The following is an 18,097-nucleotide window of genomic DNA, read 5'->3' as shown; positions in this document are numbered from 1 at the left end:
CATCTAACCCTTTCTGGAAGAAAGAACAATCATCAGTCCCCATTAGAGAGAGAAAATATCAACATGTGCTTACCAAACTGATGAGGATTGACCCACTTTTTCTGCTTCCATATAATTCAACTACTTCAGGCTTATGGAACAGACTCCAGCAAATGCCCAGTTCAATAATCCTTTATTCACACCTGCTTCAAGAAAATCTTTAATTTTCCTCTTCTGTCCTTCCTACCAAAGTCAGTTGTGTTTCACTGTGCAGCACAATGATATGGCTCCATATTATCTTTGAGAGGCTCTATTCCATAACCTCTTTTCAAAAAATGAGTATCAGACAGGCCTCTTGCAGAAGCCAAAATCATCATGAGCCTCTTGAAGCTGACTCCAGTATTTCCATTGCCAGAAAACAGTCATGCTTACCTTTCAGACAGTAAAGAATCTGCCTGAAGTGCGGGAGACCTGGGTTCAATTCCCGGGGTTGGGAAGATCCCCTGGAGAAGGGTATGGCAACCCTTTCCAGTATTCTTGCTTGGATAATCCCCATGGACAGAGGAGCCTGGTGGGCAACAGTTCACGGAGTCACAAAGAGTTGGACACGACTGAATAACTATGCATGCACCTTGTAATAATAACTGAGTGTTGTACTTCTACACCAAGAAGTTGAAGAACTCTGCTCCAAATCACCTATGTAGGGCTCACTTCTTTCTCTTGTCCTGGTCTGTCAAGTGACAGTCAGCTGGAGAAACTGAAGGGGTACAATACATGCTCAAAAATATTTCTGGCACCATCAAAGATGATATCTAAGATGACAGGTTAGAAATTCACCATCAATTCTCAACCCTCTTGTTGGATATGAGTTTCTGTCACAACTTGTAGTGACTATTATTCTGAGTAGAAATGTTCAACCTTATTTATTCAAACAATGTAAGCTGAGAAAGGGATGTTTTCTTTGGTGAGTAAAAAGAAAGATAGCAAGAGCTCAGCAGCTGTAACCATTTCATTGGCAAAATGTGTTTTTTGTCTTTCAGGAGAAGACGCAAAAGACACAGGAACACTGTCTTCCCTCTGATGATATCTCTATATCTCAAATCATTTGATCCAAGGAAACAAAAAATAATGATGTGAAAATATATGTACATCTAATATGATAGAAAACCCATTTATAGAAGTAGGTTTGATCCACTCACAAAATTTTTGCTCTGACTTTCTATCCCCATTGTGTTAGGCTTGACTGGTCTAGAGATTTTTGTTCCAAAGGGAAGAATATTTCACCAAGAAAAGAAAAATTGTTCCTTTGAACTATGAGATGATATTGCCTTTAGCCTCTTAGGAATTCAAATGCCACTGAACTAACAGTCCAAGAAAAGGGTTACTGTATTTGTGGGGGAGACTGATTTTCGCTATGAAGTAGAAATTGGTTTGCTACTACCACAATGGAAGTAAAAAGCACTTTGTCTGCAGAGTAGATCCTCTAGGGTGCCACTTATATACTAAAATTATCCTAAAGTTAAAACTTTATTTATATAAATATAAATGAATAAATGAATATAACTTATCAGGAACCTTTGAACTTGATGATATCATAGGCCAATATTTTGCTAATGCTTGGTTAATACTACATAGCTGATTTTCATTCCCACAGTCCAAAAGGAATTAAATCTCAAAAACATTAATGCCATATTACTATCTGGAAATGACTATTGGAATTTGTCACGTGGGATATGTTTCAAGGCATTTGAGATTTTCATAGCTTATATCTGAGAAAACTATTTCTGATGAAGACATCTAAAGAGTAACCTGAATTTATCATTGATGATTTTGTGATGATAGGGTAACACAAACTTTTGGATGCCTGGATTCAAAAAGAGGACAGCACAACTTGCATCATTTCATATCATACAAAGAAAGAATCCTGAAAGAGCTGATAAAACACTCTACTTCAGTGTCTATACTCCATTATATGGGTCATTAAAGGCTCCACGTTTGTGATTTATGAAATAATGAGATAAGAATCAGCTGAAAAAGACCAGAGGATGTTGGTGATGGTTTCATGTACATCAAAAAATAAAGAAAAAGAGGCAGAGACAAGTTGTCTTTTTTATACTCAAGGACATAATCACAAAAGTGGTTTTTTCTTTTATCGTGGTGAAATGTCTATACATGGTCTGATGAGTAATGATGACAAGTATTCCATCCATTTCTGGGACCCTGCTAACTCACTTCATTAAATGTATTCAGCTAATGAAGCTGAGGTCACAGGATCAATCCCCCTGTGGTCTTTATATTTTCCTAACTGCCATCTAAAGAATCATTTAAAGAATTTAGACTGGAAATATATAGGCATTCAGTCTAGCTAGGCATCTTAATTAGGTCAATCCCCTGCCATCAGAAAGAAGCATCTCTTTGAAAGCATTTTGTACAAAAGCTTTTTAAAAACAATTTGTTTCATTATATACCATTTAAACAACTACATCCTCCTAGTTTATATTTAGCTTAATATACTAATCTAAATACCAAATTATTCCATTAATAGGAATTATAGGGTCACGGGAAGATGTAATTGAAGCAGCAAATTTATCCTATTTTCTTTTGTGCCTTTTGTTTAATGTTTTATTTGACCTTCAGATGGTCAAAATACAGTAGTCAAAACTATATTTAGGAACAAATTTATGATTTCAGCATGTGTAGTATGTATCAGTTTTGCCTCAATAAGGTCATAGGAATAATAAATAGAGGAAATATTCATAGGTTTGCATTTTCATCCACTAGTTTGCAAAATATTAAAGCAAAATTATTTATAGACTATTTCATCTTGGTCTTACACAACGCACAGGCACTATGTTTCTTCCACCCACTACATTTCAGAAAAATTTTAGTAACAAAACTTCCAGCCTAAAATATCTAAATTTTGATATACGTAATGTGTTAATTTATAATTAAAACATTGCTTGGTTATTTAAATTTTTCGTACTATATAACAGTGCATAAGAATAAACAAGGTAACACAGGGATTGTGGTAAAGAATAGCACTAGTGGTAAATAATCCGGCTGCCATGCAGGAGACATGGGTTTGATCTGTGGGTTGGGAAGATCCCTGGGAGAAGGAAATGGCAACTTACTCCAGTATTTTTGCCTGTAAAATTTCATGGGCAGAGGAGACTGGTACCCTACAGTTCTTGGGGCTGCAAAGAGTCGAATGGCTGAGCACACACAAGCAATGAGATGTAATGAAGGTAAGAGAAAGTAAATTTAAGATATAGTTATTGGAGTTAGACTGCTTGGGTTTGTGTACTGGTTCTATCACGAGTTCTTACCAGTCACGAGACTCTAGTTTTTCTTATGTTTCTAGTATTAATACTTTACCTCCCTAATGTAATTTAGACTTGTACATACCTCTAAGTCTTATTATGGTGTTTAAAGGAGTCATAGGTTGGAATCATATAGGGCCATGTTTGGCACAGGCTACGGTCGTATATTTTAGGTATCTGTTTTCTATCATCATCATCATCATTGTCATTATATTATAAAAATGGTTATAGCTATTTTATAAAGAATGAACTGTATGAAAGTGAAAGTGAAGTCGCTCAGTCCTGTCCGACTCTTTGCGACCCCATGGACTGTAGCAAACCAGGCTCTTCCATCCATGAAGAGATTTTCTAGGAAAAAATATTGGAGTGGGTTGCCATTTCCTTCTCCAGGGGATCTTCCAGACCTGGGGATTGAACCTGGGTCTCTTGCATTGCAAGCACTGTCTGAGCCACCAGGGAATCCCATGTGAACTGTATAGTTAGTTAAATTACTAACTCTTGCCACATATATAAAGTTGGCAGTCTACATGGTTTTGAAAAAAAAGTTACTTTATTTAACTATTTAATGACTTACAAACAATTTGCACTTAACAACAAAGTATACAAACAGGTTTTGCCCAAAGTGGTGAATTAACCCAGGGACGCCAGCCAACTTCTTGCTGGAAAAGTGAACCCTATTGATGTCAAAAAAGATCTTAAAAATGGGTCTTGAAACAACAGATGATAAGCAGTGGGTATTTCAGAGACCTAAAGAAAATTATAATATACCAGCTTTGTATTTGGAGGACAATATTGATATTAGTAGATATAGGAGATCTCTTTTCCATTTTATGACCTACTCTGGAAAGAACTAGGTTGCTAAGAATGTTTCTGATCAAAGAGGATCAATCTCTGCAGTTTTCCCATAAAGATACAGTTTTTTTTGTCTTAAGTATTAGTTGCTAAAAACAAAAACCCTGTGACTATTCAATAGTATAATGCAGTACAGTGATGTTGACCAAACTAATTGAGAGAAACCTCAAAATATCAGGTACCAGTAGTAAGCTGACTTAAGGCTCAATATATATATGTGTGTGTGTGTGTGTGTGTATAAATTTATACACATACATATTTCAAAAAAAACTCACACAAGCATATACATGTGTATTTAACAATTTAACACCTTACATACAGGTATTCCACTGTAATTTAATCCTCTGACCTCAGTAGACCTCTTCACCTTCTAACTAAACTCTCTCAACCTAACTCCCCCATTGGTCACCATTTGCCTTTTTTTATTTTTTTAAAAAAAGTTTATTTACGATAAGCTGCTCAAATCCTAATTAACTCTATGTTAATTTATAAGATCCAGGGTTGAAAGAATTTTCCTATTGTGTGGAAAGAATTTTCTTATTTCATGGAAGAAGGAAAATATATACAATTAGCTAACAGCAGACGAGGGGTAAAGTAGCTGCAACTTATTAATACAGATCCCAAAGAGAACAGAACTTAAAGCATCCTAGGTGTTTTCATACATCCCATTTTGCTAAAGACAACTCTCCTCCATCCTTTGTTTTCTCTGCTGATTCACAATAATACCTTGGAGGGAATTTGCTATCTATAAATTTTCCATTTCTGTACTTAAATCATGCTCTTAATCTCATCTCCCTTCATTACATTCCCATTGTACTAACAGAGAATCTATGTGGGTAATTTAGCAACTGAGAAGTCTTTCCTGGATGATAAGTCTAAAGCTACCTGATTTTCTTCTCAGTATGGTACAATCATCTTAAGTTTCCCTGATGCAAATTATGCAAAGAATCAAGCAATTACTTTCTGTTATCTCTTGTGTACACCAACTAATACCAAACTGACCCATCTGCTTATTTATTGTTTTCACTGCCCTTATGAACTTAGCAGCATTTTAATTTTATTTGTTTAGTTCTATAAATAATTATGGGTACATATTTTTTTTTAAAAATTGAACTTGAGAACATTAGTATATTTATCACTGGTTTTATTCCTCACTTTAGTCCCAAAATCATCTACAGACTTTCCCTGAATAGATTTAAGCTCTACCACATGTGGCTACATTTCCAAGTGCTATTTATTCCGTTTGCAAATAGCTTTTCCCTTTATATTGTCAGTGCATGGGGTGAAAACCCATTATCAGGGTAAATGGAAGTGGTGTCTGCAGAGTGCAGCCTTTTATAGAACTTCAAGTTTACTTGTTCAAATGCTGAATTCTTGGTCTGCTTCACATTTACATTGATAAAAAAGGCAAAGAAGTCCACATCTGCATATATATGCATATATATAAGCATATATATGTATATCTACAGTATATTCCTGATTTCTATAAATTTTACATAATTTACTAAGTTTGCATTTATAAAATTTTGAATGTATTGTATACCTTTCCTTCTTTTGACCAATATATTATCATCAAAAGGCTCCCGTTGATTAATCTTGCTGATTTATCAAGTTTGGACTAGGATATGGGAGACAAAGTTTTAGTACTACGTGTCAACACCAAGTATCAATATAAAAATTATGACATTCATATTGGCAGAGACATTGAACAAAAGAAGACTGACCCAGTCAGAAGAAAAAGAAAAAAAAAAAAAACAAATGATAATTAGAAAACAAAGAGCAGATAGTAGAAACAAATCTTAAATGATCAGTAACTCCACAAATATCAAGGTTTAAAATAATTGGCTAAGAGAAACTATACTTTGATTTAAAAATAATTCATCATATTATTTCCATAGACACATTTTAAAAATAAAAGACATGGAAAACTTAACAATAAGATTATGTAAGAAAGTGGGTCAAATAAAAAAAGAAAAAAACAGTGAAACTGATGTTTTAATGTAATCAGAGTCCACATTTAGCATACAGAAAAATGTACAAATCAAAAGTATATAACTTGATAGATTTCTATAAAAAGAAAAAACAGACCCACAAATTTCCCTCATGAAAACTTCCAGCTACACTCCTCCAAGAATAACCATTATTTGAGCTTCCAATACTATGAATTCACTTGGCCTGTTTTTATGCTCTTTATAAATGGAATCACATAGTATGCATCATTTGGTGTCTGTTTTTATGGATCCAATTTTTTGTTTTCAAAATTTACCCAGATTTTTTCATGAAACTGAAGCTTGTTCATTCTCATGACTCTCTCATGTTCCAGTGAATTAGTTATCTATCACTATAAACTGCTGCTACTGCTACTGCTAAGTCACTTCAGTCGTGTCCAACTTTGTGTGACCCCATAGACGGAAGCCCACCAGGCTCCCACGTCCCTGGGATTCTCCAGGCAAGAACACTGGAGTGGGTTGCCATTTCCTTCTCCAATGTGTGAAAGTGAAAAGTGAAAGTGAAGTTGCTCAGTCGTGTCCGACCCATAGCAACCCCACGGACTGCAGCCTACCAGGCTCCTCCATCCATGGGATTTTCTAGGCAAGAGTACTGGAGTGGCTTGCCATTGCCTTCTCCATCACTATAAATTAAACTACCCCAAAACATCAAAGCTTAAGGAAAGACACGTTTATTATATTATAGTTTCTATGTCTTAGGAATCTAGACAGAATTTAGCTTAGTCATCCTGGTTCAGGGCTTACCACAAGACTGCAGCCAAGGTATAAGCCAAAGTGACAGTTAACTCAAAACTTTAAAGGAGGAAAATCTGATTCCAAGCTAACTCACATGGTCCACTCTGAATGTTGGGCAGAGGTATGGGTTCTGTGTCTCATGAGTCCCTGTATAGGGTAATTCATACCATGGCAGCTGGCTTCCTCAATGTGAGTGTGGAAGAGAGAGAGAACACTTAAGACAGAAGCCACAGTTTCATGGTCACTTAATCTCAAATCTAGATTGCCGGGAGAGATATCAACAACCTCAGATATGCAGATGATACCAGATGCAGATGATTGTGGTGCTAGAGAAGACCCTTGAGAGTCCCTTGGACTGCAAGGAAATCAGACTGTCAGGCGAGTGTGTGCTCCTCAGTTCTGTCTCATCACAACAAAGATTTGGAGTGACAGACATTAAAGCCCTCAGCGCATCACAGCTTTCGGGTCTTGGACAGACTGTGTTATAGCTCTTAGACAAATCAGTGTTACAGCTCTGTGTTACAGCTCTATTTTAGTTAGATAATAACAGGAAAATCCATCCTCAAGGTATGAGGGCATGCCGACCCAAAGATGAGAAGAGAAGAAAGTGGGGGAGCGCGCCAGCATGCAGGAGAGAGAGAGACGCTCCCGGCCCATTGGATTCTCTTTTTATATGTCTTTTCCTCTCCCTGGGCCTGCCTATGTAAATTGGGCTAGCCAGGAGTGCTGTTTGTTCTACCTGAGGTCCTCACGGTCCTCGGACCTTCCTTTGTTCTATTTTCGCAGGTTTTTCCCTTCCTTGTCTTTTAGCCACCTTCATCCTGGACTCCTGTTTCCTATTTTAAGTACTTAACAAAACTATTCAAGGAAATCAATGCTAAATATTTATTGGAAGGACTGCTGATGAACCTGAAGCTCCAATACTTTGGCCACTTGATGTGAAAAGCCAACTCATTGGAAAAGACCTTGATGCTGGGAAAGGTTGAGGGCAGGAGGAGAAGGGGATAACAGAGGATGAGAGGGTTGGATGGAATTGCTGACACAATATATTATATCAATTAGCAGAATATAACCAATCTGATTTCTATATTGACCATCAATGATGGCCATGTGTGAAGTCATCTCTTCTGTTGCTGGAAGAGGGTGTTTGCTATGATCAATGGAAAAAAAAAGATAGTATATGTACAAATAAATATGCATACATATATATATGCATAAATGTATATATATATACATTATATATATTATATATTTGTAAACACATTAATTTGTTCATATCAACCCCCCCACCCCACAACACTTGGCTCAGTGACATTCAGGAAATTACTATTCTCTCCATACCTCACGACAGTGCCACGTGTACACACATGAGACTATTCCTGGACTCTCTTATGTTCCATTTTTCTATTTGCTTTTCATTGTTCCAATAGCATGTTATTTTAGCTATCATAACTTTTTGATGTTTATAATATCTAGAAACATCTGTATTTTATTTTCAGGATTGCTTTCTTTATTCTTATACTTTTGCATTTTCAAAAATATTAAAAGTAACCTCAATTTACCTCAATTCTTCAATTAATTGTACTGATAATTACTTGAGTGTCTCTGATATTGCGGTTTTGTTGTTGCTGTTTTTATTATCACGCTTTTCTGTAGTTTTTTGTTTTGGTGGCTTTTATTCTTTTCTCAGTCATGATGATCACAGGTGATTCTTCACATTTTCTCACTCTGATAACACATTTTGTGGTTGATCATGGCTGCTATCTTGATCATTTTATATATATGCACACACATACATCATCATGTATGTGTTTACCAACTATTTATGAGATTTATAAAGGAGAGACTTATAGAGGACCTAGTCATGAATAGTTATTTCCTATTAGCATGTAGAAAGGAGACAGTCTGATAGTTTCATCTACGAGTTGTTGTTGCTATGAACTCGTCTAACACTCATAGCTAGGTTTTGGTATTCTCCTGTTGAACATAAATTTTACAGAACATCAGTCAGAGCACTATTAACTACTCATGTCTGAATACAGACTGATTTCTTTATACATGAGAGATTAAAAGTTTGCTAGAGGAAATAATTTGATTTGGAATTGAGAATTTGTCATTTTCCAGATTAATTAAACAACATAAGCTGTTTATAGTTTATACACTTTTAAGGTAACAGTTTCATCAGAATTCATATTATTTCAAAAGATTTTAATGAATCAATGCTTAATGAAAAGATTATCTGAGTACTAGTGTTGATGAAAATATCAACATACTGAATAAAGGAATAAAAATTTCATCAGATTTAATTTGTTTCATAAATATACTTGCCCCTATTACATTGAAGTTTCTAATGAGAAGTTAATATTCAGCTTTGAATATCTGCTAGTTAATGTCCCTAGAATGGATTATTTTGCAAGATACTAGAAAAAATGCAAATATTAAATGACAAATAAAATTCAGTATCTTTATAATGTAGACTTTATGGGCATTATCTAATGTATGCATGCTATCATATTAATATATTTTGTTTTCTCAACCCAAACTGTTTTCATGGGATTTATGTGCATTATACTATTTATGAAGCTTAATATGATTCAATATAATAAAGGCATTTGCATTTTCACAGGATCCTTCAGTAGATTTTTTGCCAAGAAGCTTACATTGCCTTATAATTCATTTGCTTTTTATCAGTCTGTGGACAGGATATTTAATGACCTGGCCTTACTACTCGGTGGCACTTAAGTCTCTCAGACACTGTGCGCTTAAAGAATGAAAAGCCAACTGTCTTTATGATAGAAAGTATCACTGCATTTCTCACTCTCTGATGAATCATCATGTAAATTTCTTTTACGCTGTTTTACCCTGCAATGAACAAATCTTAGACCTCATCACTGTCAATTATCGTGACATTGCTGCATCATTCTGTTGCAAAGAGAAAAATCTGGTTTTTTTTAAATACAAATTTATTCCAATTGCTTATTTACTTTCATATCATCTATAAACCAGTCAAGTTGAAACTTCATTGTCTAAGGCCACTAATAATAGCATTATTTTTTCATTTTTCTTGACTTCTCTGTGATTTGATATGATGGGCAATTCTCCCCTTTAACATGACCCCTTTTCTCTTGGTTTCTGTGACTCAACTTTTGTCTTCTTGTTTATCTTGGGATTGCTGCCCTTAATTCTCTGTCAGATAATCAACTTGTCTTGCGCAGGACAGTTTTCGAAGTTTGCAAACTTCTTGATGATTTCCCTTCTCTTCCTGCTTCATACTCTCGTCTAATTGACATTCACTATTTCATGTCTTTCATCTGTCATTTGATGACCTCTAAATACACAGCTCCGGAGAAGGCAATGGCAAGCCACTCCAGTACTCTTGCCTAGAAAATCCCATGGACAGAGGAGCCTGGTGGGCTACAGTCCATGGGGTCGCTACTAGTCGGACAAGACTGAGCAACTTCACTTTCACTTTTCACTTTCACACGTTGGAGAAGGAAATGGCAACCCACTCCAGTGTTCTTGCCTGGAGAATCCCAGGGATGGTGGAGCCTAGTGGGCTGCCGTCCATGGGGTCGCACAGAGTCGGACACGACTGAAGTGACTTAGCAGCAGCAGCAGCAAATACACAGCTCAGTTGCACTTCTCTCCTGAGAAATTCAAGCTCAGATACTCAACTTTCTAACTGCTCTACCTAACTATATTATGAGCTTATCTAACATACCAACAGTAAAATCTTAAGGTTTTCCTGAAACATATTCCTCCCTAGTGTTCTACATTAATGTAGAAGCCTCTACTTCTGTATTCATGTCTTTATTCATATCTATTAAACCATCAAGTCCTGCTCATCTTGCATCTAAAATATATATACAGCTTACTTTCTTGATTTTTTGGCTAAAATAGCAATAAAGCCATGAATGTATTTGAAGCCAGACTGCTGCAACAGCTTCCTAATAATTTATGTTACTTTCCTATTACTCCCCTCACAAACCATAGTGGATTGACAGGTTATATTGCAGAATCCATTTCTCTTTTACTTATTTCTAGACAAAATATGGAATTTCAAATATTGCAACTTTAGAGAGATTAATGCCAATCTCATTTAAGGGTGAAGGTCTACTTGGCTTAATAAAATTCAGACTATCACACTCCCATAGGGAAAGGTTTGTTTAAAGGTTCAGTGATTGAGAATGGTTCTGCATATCAGAATCAGTGATATTCCATTCTGGGAATACGGTCAAGCTGTAGACAGAGTGGAATTTTGTGATTTTAGTTTTCTGCAAGGTACTACTCTTCTTATTGTTGTTTAATCACTAAGTTGTGTCCAGCTCTTTGCAACCCCATGGACTGCAGCACACCAGGCTTCCCTGTCTTTCACTATATCCTGAAGTTATGTCAAATTCATGTCCATTGAGTCGATGATATGCGTTAATCATCTCATTCTCTGTTGCTCTCTTCTCACCTGCCCTCAATCTTTCCCAGCATCAGGGTCTTTTCCAATGAGTTGGCTCTTGTATCAGGTGGCCAAAGTACTGGAGCTTCAGTTTCAGCATCAGTTCTTTCAATGAATTTTCAAGGTTGATTTCCTTTAGGATTGAGTGGTTTGATATCTTTGCTATCCAAGGGACTCTCAAGAGTTTTCTCCAGCACTACAGTTTGAAGGCATCAATTCTTCAGTGCTTAGCCTTTTTTTTATTGCCCAGCTCACACATCTGTACATGACTATTGGAAAAACCATTACTTTGACTATACAGCCCTTTGTCAGCAAAGTGATATCTTTGCTTTTAAATATGCTGTCTAGGTTTGTCATAACTTTCCTCCCAGGGAGCAAGAGCCTTTGGATCATGGCTTTATTTTGTAGAGTGTGTGTGTGTTGGTGCACATTCGCACATACTCAGTCATGTTTGACTCTTTGTGGCCCCATAGACTCTAGCCCACCAGGCTCCTCTGTGGATTTTCTAGGCAAGAATACTGAAGTGGGATGGCATACCCTCCTCCAAGGGGTCTTTCCAATCCAAGGATCAAACCTGATTCTTTTATGTCTCCTGTATTGTCAGGCAGTTTCTTTACCACTAGCACCACCTGGGAAGTCCTATTTTGTTGAAGACAACTCTAATTTCTATGTGATACAATGATGTAAAAATAGTGTACTCTTTTTCTCCTATTTTTACACCACTGTACCACCTAGAAATCAGAGTTGTCTTATACAACACAGAGGAGAGATCACCACACTTGTATGCCTAATATCTTTACTGCCTTCCAAGTTCCGTTCCGTTCCATTCTGTCGCTCAGTCGTGTCCGACTCTATGCGACCCCGTGGACTGTAGCCTACCAGGCTTCTCCATCCACGGGATTCTCCAGGCAAGAATACTGGAGTGGGTTACCGTTTCCTTCTCCAGGGTATCTTCCCGACCCAGGGATCGAACCCGGGTCTCCCGCATTGGAGGCAGACGCTTTAACCTCTGATCCACCAGGGAAGCCCGCCTTCCAAGTAAGCTTAAGAATAAAATATGAACCCTTTACTTTGGCTGAAATAGCTCATATGGGTTAGATTCAGAACAAGTTAGTAAAGAAGTACTAACTGATGCCAGGTTATTGAATGTATTAAGTGACAGAAACAGTGACTTGTAAGCAACGAATATTCTTAAAATGTGAATATTAAATATGGTTATAAGAAAGACTGTAAAAGGCTAATGAGTATGAAAACCAATAGAGGTAGTAAGGAAACACAAAAGGATATCTTTATGAAGGTGAATAAGAAGGATGAAGAGGAAGATGAGGACGAGACAGAGAGGGTGGCAGAGCTATCGTATTTTAAGAAGGAAATGGTGGGTTGTCAGTGCAAAAATTCTCTGTGGCTTCTAGTAGAAGATGACTGACTAAATTTATCTTTTGTGTCAGTCAGCTCAGTCAGGCTTCTATAACATTATTCCATAGGTTGGATGGCTTAAGCAACTAAGATTTATTTTCTCATTGTTTTGGAGTCTGGAACATTATGCTCAGAGTGCTAGCATGGACAGATTCTGGTGAGAACTCCTTTTTTGGTTTTCAGATGGCCCCATCTCTCTGTGTTCTCACATATCTCTTCTCTGTTTATGCATGCAAATAAAGAGGAAGAAATAGAGAGAGAGCTCTCATGTTTCTTTTCATAAGGGCACTAATCTCATCATGAAGTCCCTGCTCTAACTCCACCTACATCTAAATGTGATTACTTCTTAAAAACCCTACGTCTAAATATCATCACATGGTGGTTAGTGGAGGGGGTGTAGGGCTTCAACATATGAAATTTAGGGCCTCTCAAGCATTTCAGTACATAGTACCTTTCCTCCCTAACAAAATTACATGTCAAGATAGCAAGAGTAACAAACAATCCCGTAGCAGAGTGATCTACTAGGAAGACTGCCTTAAAAGACCAGAAACATTAAAATATTTCTGGGAGTTTAAAAGTGACTGTCATTTTATTGATAGGGAAACAGAATGGAGCTGAGGGAATCAGAATCAAGTATAGATAAATGAGTGAAAATCTGACAAGTGTACTTCATTTTAGAAACAGAAAAAAAAAATTTCCAAGGTCAGAAATAGAAAGAGCTGTAGTTCAGAGTTAATTAGTAGAAAAATTGTTGAAATGATTAGATGTAGGAATATAGAATAATGACCCATCCCTAGCTGGTAGTTGAATGGTTACAACATTTTTCTCTAAAATAATGTCCAATAAGAAGAAAGAGAAAGATTTATCAATAAAATTTATGGGAACATTTATATTGGAAGAAACTACTCTGGGCATTTTTTAATTAAAAAATAATAGAACAGTGCTTCATATTATATTCTGTGATACTGAGACAGAGATTGTCTGAAGCTGAAAGTTTAGATTTTCTAACTTTTCTACAAACACAGAGATCAGAAGGCTTGACTATGAATTCCCAAACACTCATAGTGGCCAAGACTCCTGTAATCACCTCTGTTCACTCTGGAGGAATAGTGATTTCACAGGAGTGAAGAAACCAAATCAAGCAATGGATATTGAGTCACCTTGGACATATTTCCTAAATATAAACAAGTAGTCTATAAAGTCTTCAAAAATTCAAGAAAAATTACTACATGGTACAGGCATCAAATTAGAACAAAATCCTCAAAATAAATACATAAATTAACAAATAGGGATATCAATATCTAAGAAATAATGTTTAAAACAAAGGTTCAGGAAGGGGAACTCATGTACACCCGGGGCGGATTCATGTCAATGTATGGCAAAACCAACCAATATAATACTGTAAAATAATTAGCCTCCAATAAAAATAAAATAAAATAAAACAAAGGTAAGATATATACAGAAAGATAAAAGTCTAATTTACTTCCATAATGTATTTTGAAACTGTGACAGCCATGGGAATATAATATCTACCATATTAAATAAGAAAATAGGAAGCAAGCATATTTAGTAATTAGAAACAGGATTGACAAAGTAGAAAGGTTAATCAATTGAAGGATTAATGATATGGCTGAAGATTAGTTACTGGTTGGGGCATAGGCCTGGATTACTGTAATATTGAATGGTTTGCCTTGGAAACGAACAGAAATCATTCTGTTGATTTTAAGATTGCATCCAAGTACTGCATTTCGGACTCTTGTTGACCATGGTGGCTACTCCTTTTCTTCTAAGGGATTCCTGCCCACAGTAGTAGATATAATGGTCATCTGAGTTAAATTCACCCATTCCAGTCCATTTTAGTTCACTGATTCCTAGAATGTCTATGTTCACTCTTGCCATCTCCTGTTTGACCACTTCCAATTTGCCCTGATTCATGGACCTAACATTCCAGGTTCCCATGCAATATTGCTCTTTACAGCATTGACCTTGCTTCTATCACCAGTCAAATCCACAACTGGGTACTGGTTTTGCTTTGGCTCCATCCCTTCATTCCTTCTAGAGTTATTTCTCCACTGATCTCCTGTAGCATACTGGGCACCTACCGACCTGGGGAATTCCTCATTCAGTAGCCTATCATTTTGCCCTTTGATACTGTTCATGGGGTTCTCAAGGCAAATATACTGAAGTGGTTTGCCATTCCCTTCTCCAGTGGACCACATTCGGCTGTGGTCTATGTGATCAGATCAACTAGTTTTCTGTGATTATGATTTCAGTGTGTCTGCCATCTGATGCCCCCAGAGACATTACTTTGCCAACAAAGGTCCATCTAGTCAAGGCTATGGTTTTTCCAGTGGTCATGTATGGATGTGAGAGTTGGACTGTGAAGAAAGCTGATCGCCGAAGAATTGATGCTTTTGAACTGTGGTGCTGGAGAAGACTCTTGAGTCCCTTGGACTGCAAGATCCAACCAGTCCATTCTGGGGGAGATCAATCCTGGGTGTTCATTGGAAGGACTGATGCTGAAGCCCAAACTCCAATACTTTGGCCACCTCATGAGAAGAGTTGACTCACTGGAAAAGACTCTGATGCTGGGAAGGATTGGGGGTGGGAGGAGAAGGGGATGACAGAGAATGAGATGGCTGGATGGCATCACCGACTCGATGGAGGTGAGTTTGAGTGAACTCTGGGAGTTGGTGATGGACAGGGAGGCCTGGCATGCTGTGATTCGTGGGGTCGCAACTGAACTGAACTGAAGATTAGTTTGGTGAAAGACAAAAAGAACCTAAGGAATTCCTCCACACACTCAAAAATTTAAATATATGTTGCTTACATTTAACTAAGCTTCCTCCTGGTGGCAGTTTACTTGCTAAGTCATGTCCAGTTTTTTGGGGCTCCATGGACTGTAGCTTGCCAGCCTCCTCTCCCTATGTGATTCTCCAGGCAAGAATACTGGAGTAAGTTTCCATTTCCTTCTCTAGGGGAACTTTCCGACACAGAGAGCAAACCCAAATCTCTTGCATTGTAGGTAGATTCTTCACCCACTGAGCTATGAGGGAAGACCAGCTTCCTCCTAGCTTATATGCAATTTATCTCTGATATTCAGCCACAGTTCTGCCCTGTGTTGGTAACGAAACCTTTTTAGATATATTATTGCTACTTTTATTCATGATTATTTCTGGATGATTTGTTTATCTAAATCCAACTTATTAGAACCAAACACTAAAGCAATCACATTTGAATAATACTTTATAATGGTTAGAAATGCTTTTTAGAGAAAGATATGGAGGTAGTCCAACTATAATCTGGAAATAGGTTGTCTGAGGACTGGCAGGTTAATGATATGACTAACCCCTCAACATCTGTCCATTTCTCTCTTGTCTTAGGTATCTTGGAATATTATCCATCTGTTCCTCTCTTGCATTTGTTCACAAGATGACTGCTATAGCCTTAGAGCCATTGTTGAATTCATGACAAGAGGACAGAAGTACAGTGGCAAATGTGAACCCTTCTCTCATGCCTGTCCCTTTTTATGAAGGGGACTTTTCTGTAAGTTTCCAAAATAACTTTAGTTTTTCATGGGCAATGTGCTTGATACTGAAAAAGAAGCTAAGGTCATGTTTGTTGAAATCAAAGTGTCTTTGCCCAGTACTTGAGTACCATGTTAATAAGGAGATGAGAGAATGCCTGGTACTTTCATGAGCATGACCAACAGAGCACTGACACAAGTCTCCTGGAAAGGGGAAAATCAACAAGAAAGACATAAATAATAGTTTTCAAAGATCTTGTCTGTGAAATACAGGGACCCAATGTTGCTGCAATTGAAAGCAAGATAGTATTAAGGGAGTAGGTATTTAAAGATCACTGTTTATGCTTGCTGCATGCTAAGTCACTTCAGTCGTGTCCAACTTTATGCAACCCTATGGACAGTAGCCCTCCAGGCTCCTCTGCCCATGGGAATTCTCCAGGCAAGAATACTGGAGTGGGTTGTCATGCCCTTCTCCAGGGGATCTTCTCAACCCAAGGATGGAACCTGCTTCTCCTATGTCTCCTGCATTAGCAGGTGAGTCCTTTACTGGTGCCACCTGGGAAGCCCATAACTGTTTATATGTACACACATATACACACATAGACCTACTTTTTTCTATATATATTTTAGTAATATCATTTCACATAATCATTTTCAGTCTAGGATGTAGAACAGAGCTTAGTATCTCAGGCAGAAATAATTTTCATTTAAGCAGAGTTGTTTAAGTTCTTAATTTTATTTGATCAGAGAAACATAATAATTGGTTGTGAGCAAGATTCATCCACTTTAGATAGCCAGAGGAACCCTGATAACCTAGAAGTATTTATCCTAGAGAACATATATCTGTGTTTTCCCAGTACATATCTTTGTATCTGGCATTTAAGTTACTTTTATTTTCAATGTATCTTTTTAAGTGGATGTGTAGCATAGTTTTTCAATGGTTTAGCCAACCAGCCTACATCACAATCACTTTCAGCTCTCTTTCAGTTCAGTTCAGTTCATTTCAGTCGCTCAGTCGTGTCCAACTCTTTGCGACCCCGTGAATCACAGCACAACAGGCCTCCCTGTCCATCACCAACTCCCAGAGTTCACTCAAACTCATGTCCATCGAGTCAGTGATGCCATCCAACCATCTCATTCTCTGTCATCCCCTTCTCCTCCCACTCCCAATCCCTCCCAGCATCAGACTCTTTTCCAGTGATTCAACTCGTTGCATGAGGTGGCCAAAGTATTGGAGTTTCAGCTTCAGCATCAGTCCTTCCAATGAACATCCAGGATTGATCTCCTTTAGAATGGACTGGTTGGATCTCCTTGCAGTCCAAGGGACTCTCAAGAGTCTTCTCCAGCACCACAGTTCTCTTTAGTAGGTATTTATCTTCAAATGAAAATTTTAAAGCTTTATTAACCCTAAAATAATGATTTTCTACACATTATGCAAATTCACATATTTTCAAGTCGTACTTTATGTTTAACATAGTTCTTGACTCACATGTTCAGAACTGACACACTTATTAGACATAATGAAATTATTCTTTCTTACCTTGGCTCAGTGATATCATATACTAACTAGCACAGACTGATTATCTTTCCAAAATGTAGGAGGATCTTTTGATCTCTCGACAGCCACTAAAATTATTATCAATAATAACATAATAATATACAAGTTTAATCTGAAAATCGTATCTTTCCACAAACCAAAAGTAAATTGCACTAGCTTTCTGAAAAGTTAATTTCTTAAGGGTTTTAGAAAATGTAAATAACACATTTGTTTCGCAATTATATCTTATGCATATATACAAGAAAAATTAAA

Source organism: Moschus berezovskii, chromosome 18, assembly GCF_049115385.1.
Source record: "Moschus berezovskii isolate FMDL1 chromosome 18, NW_MosBer_1.0, whole genome shotgun sequence".
In the NCBI taxonomy this organism is placed as follows: domain Eukaryota; kingdom Metazoa; phylum Chordata; class Mammalia; order Artiodactyla; family Moschidae; genus Moschus; species Moschus berezovskii.
Note: the sequence above shows the minus strand (reverse complement) of the source record.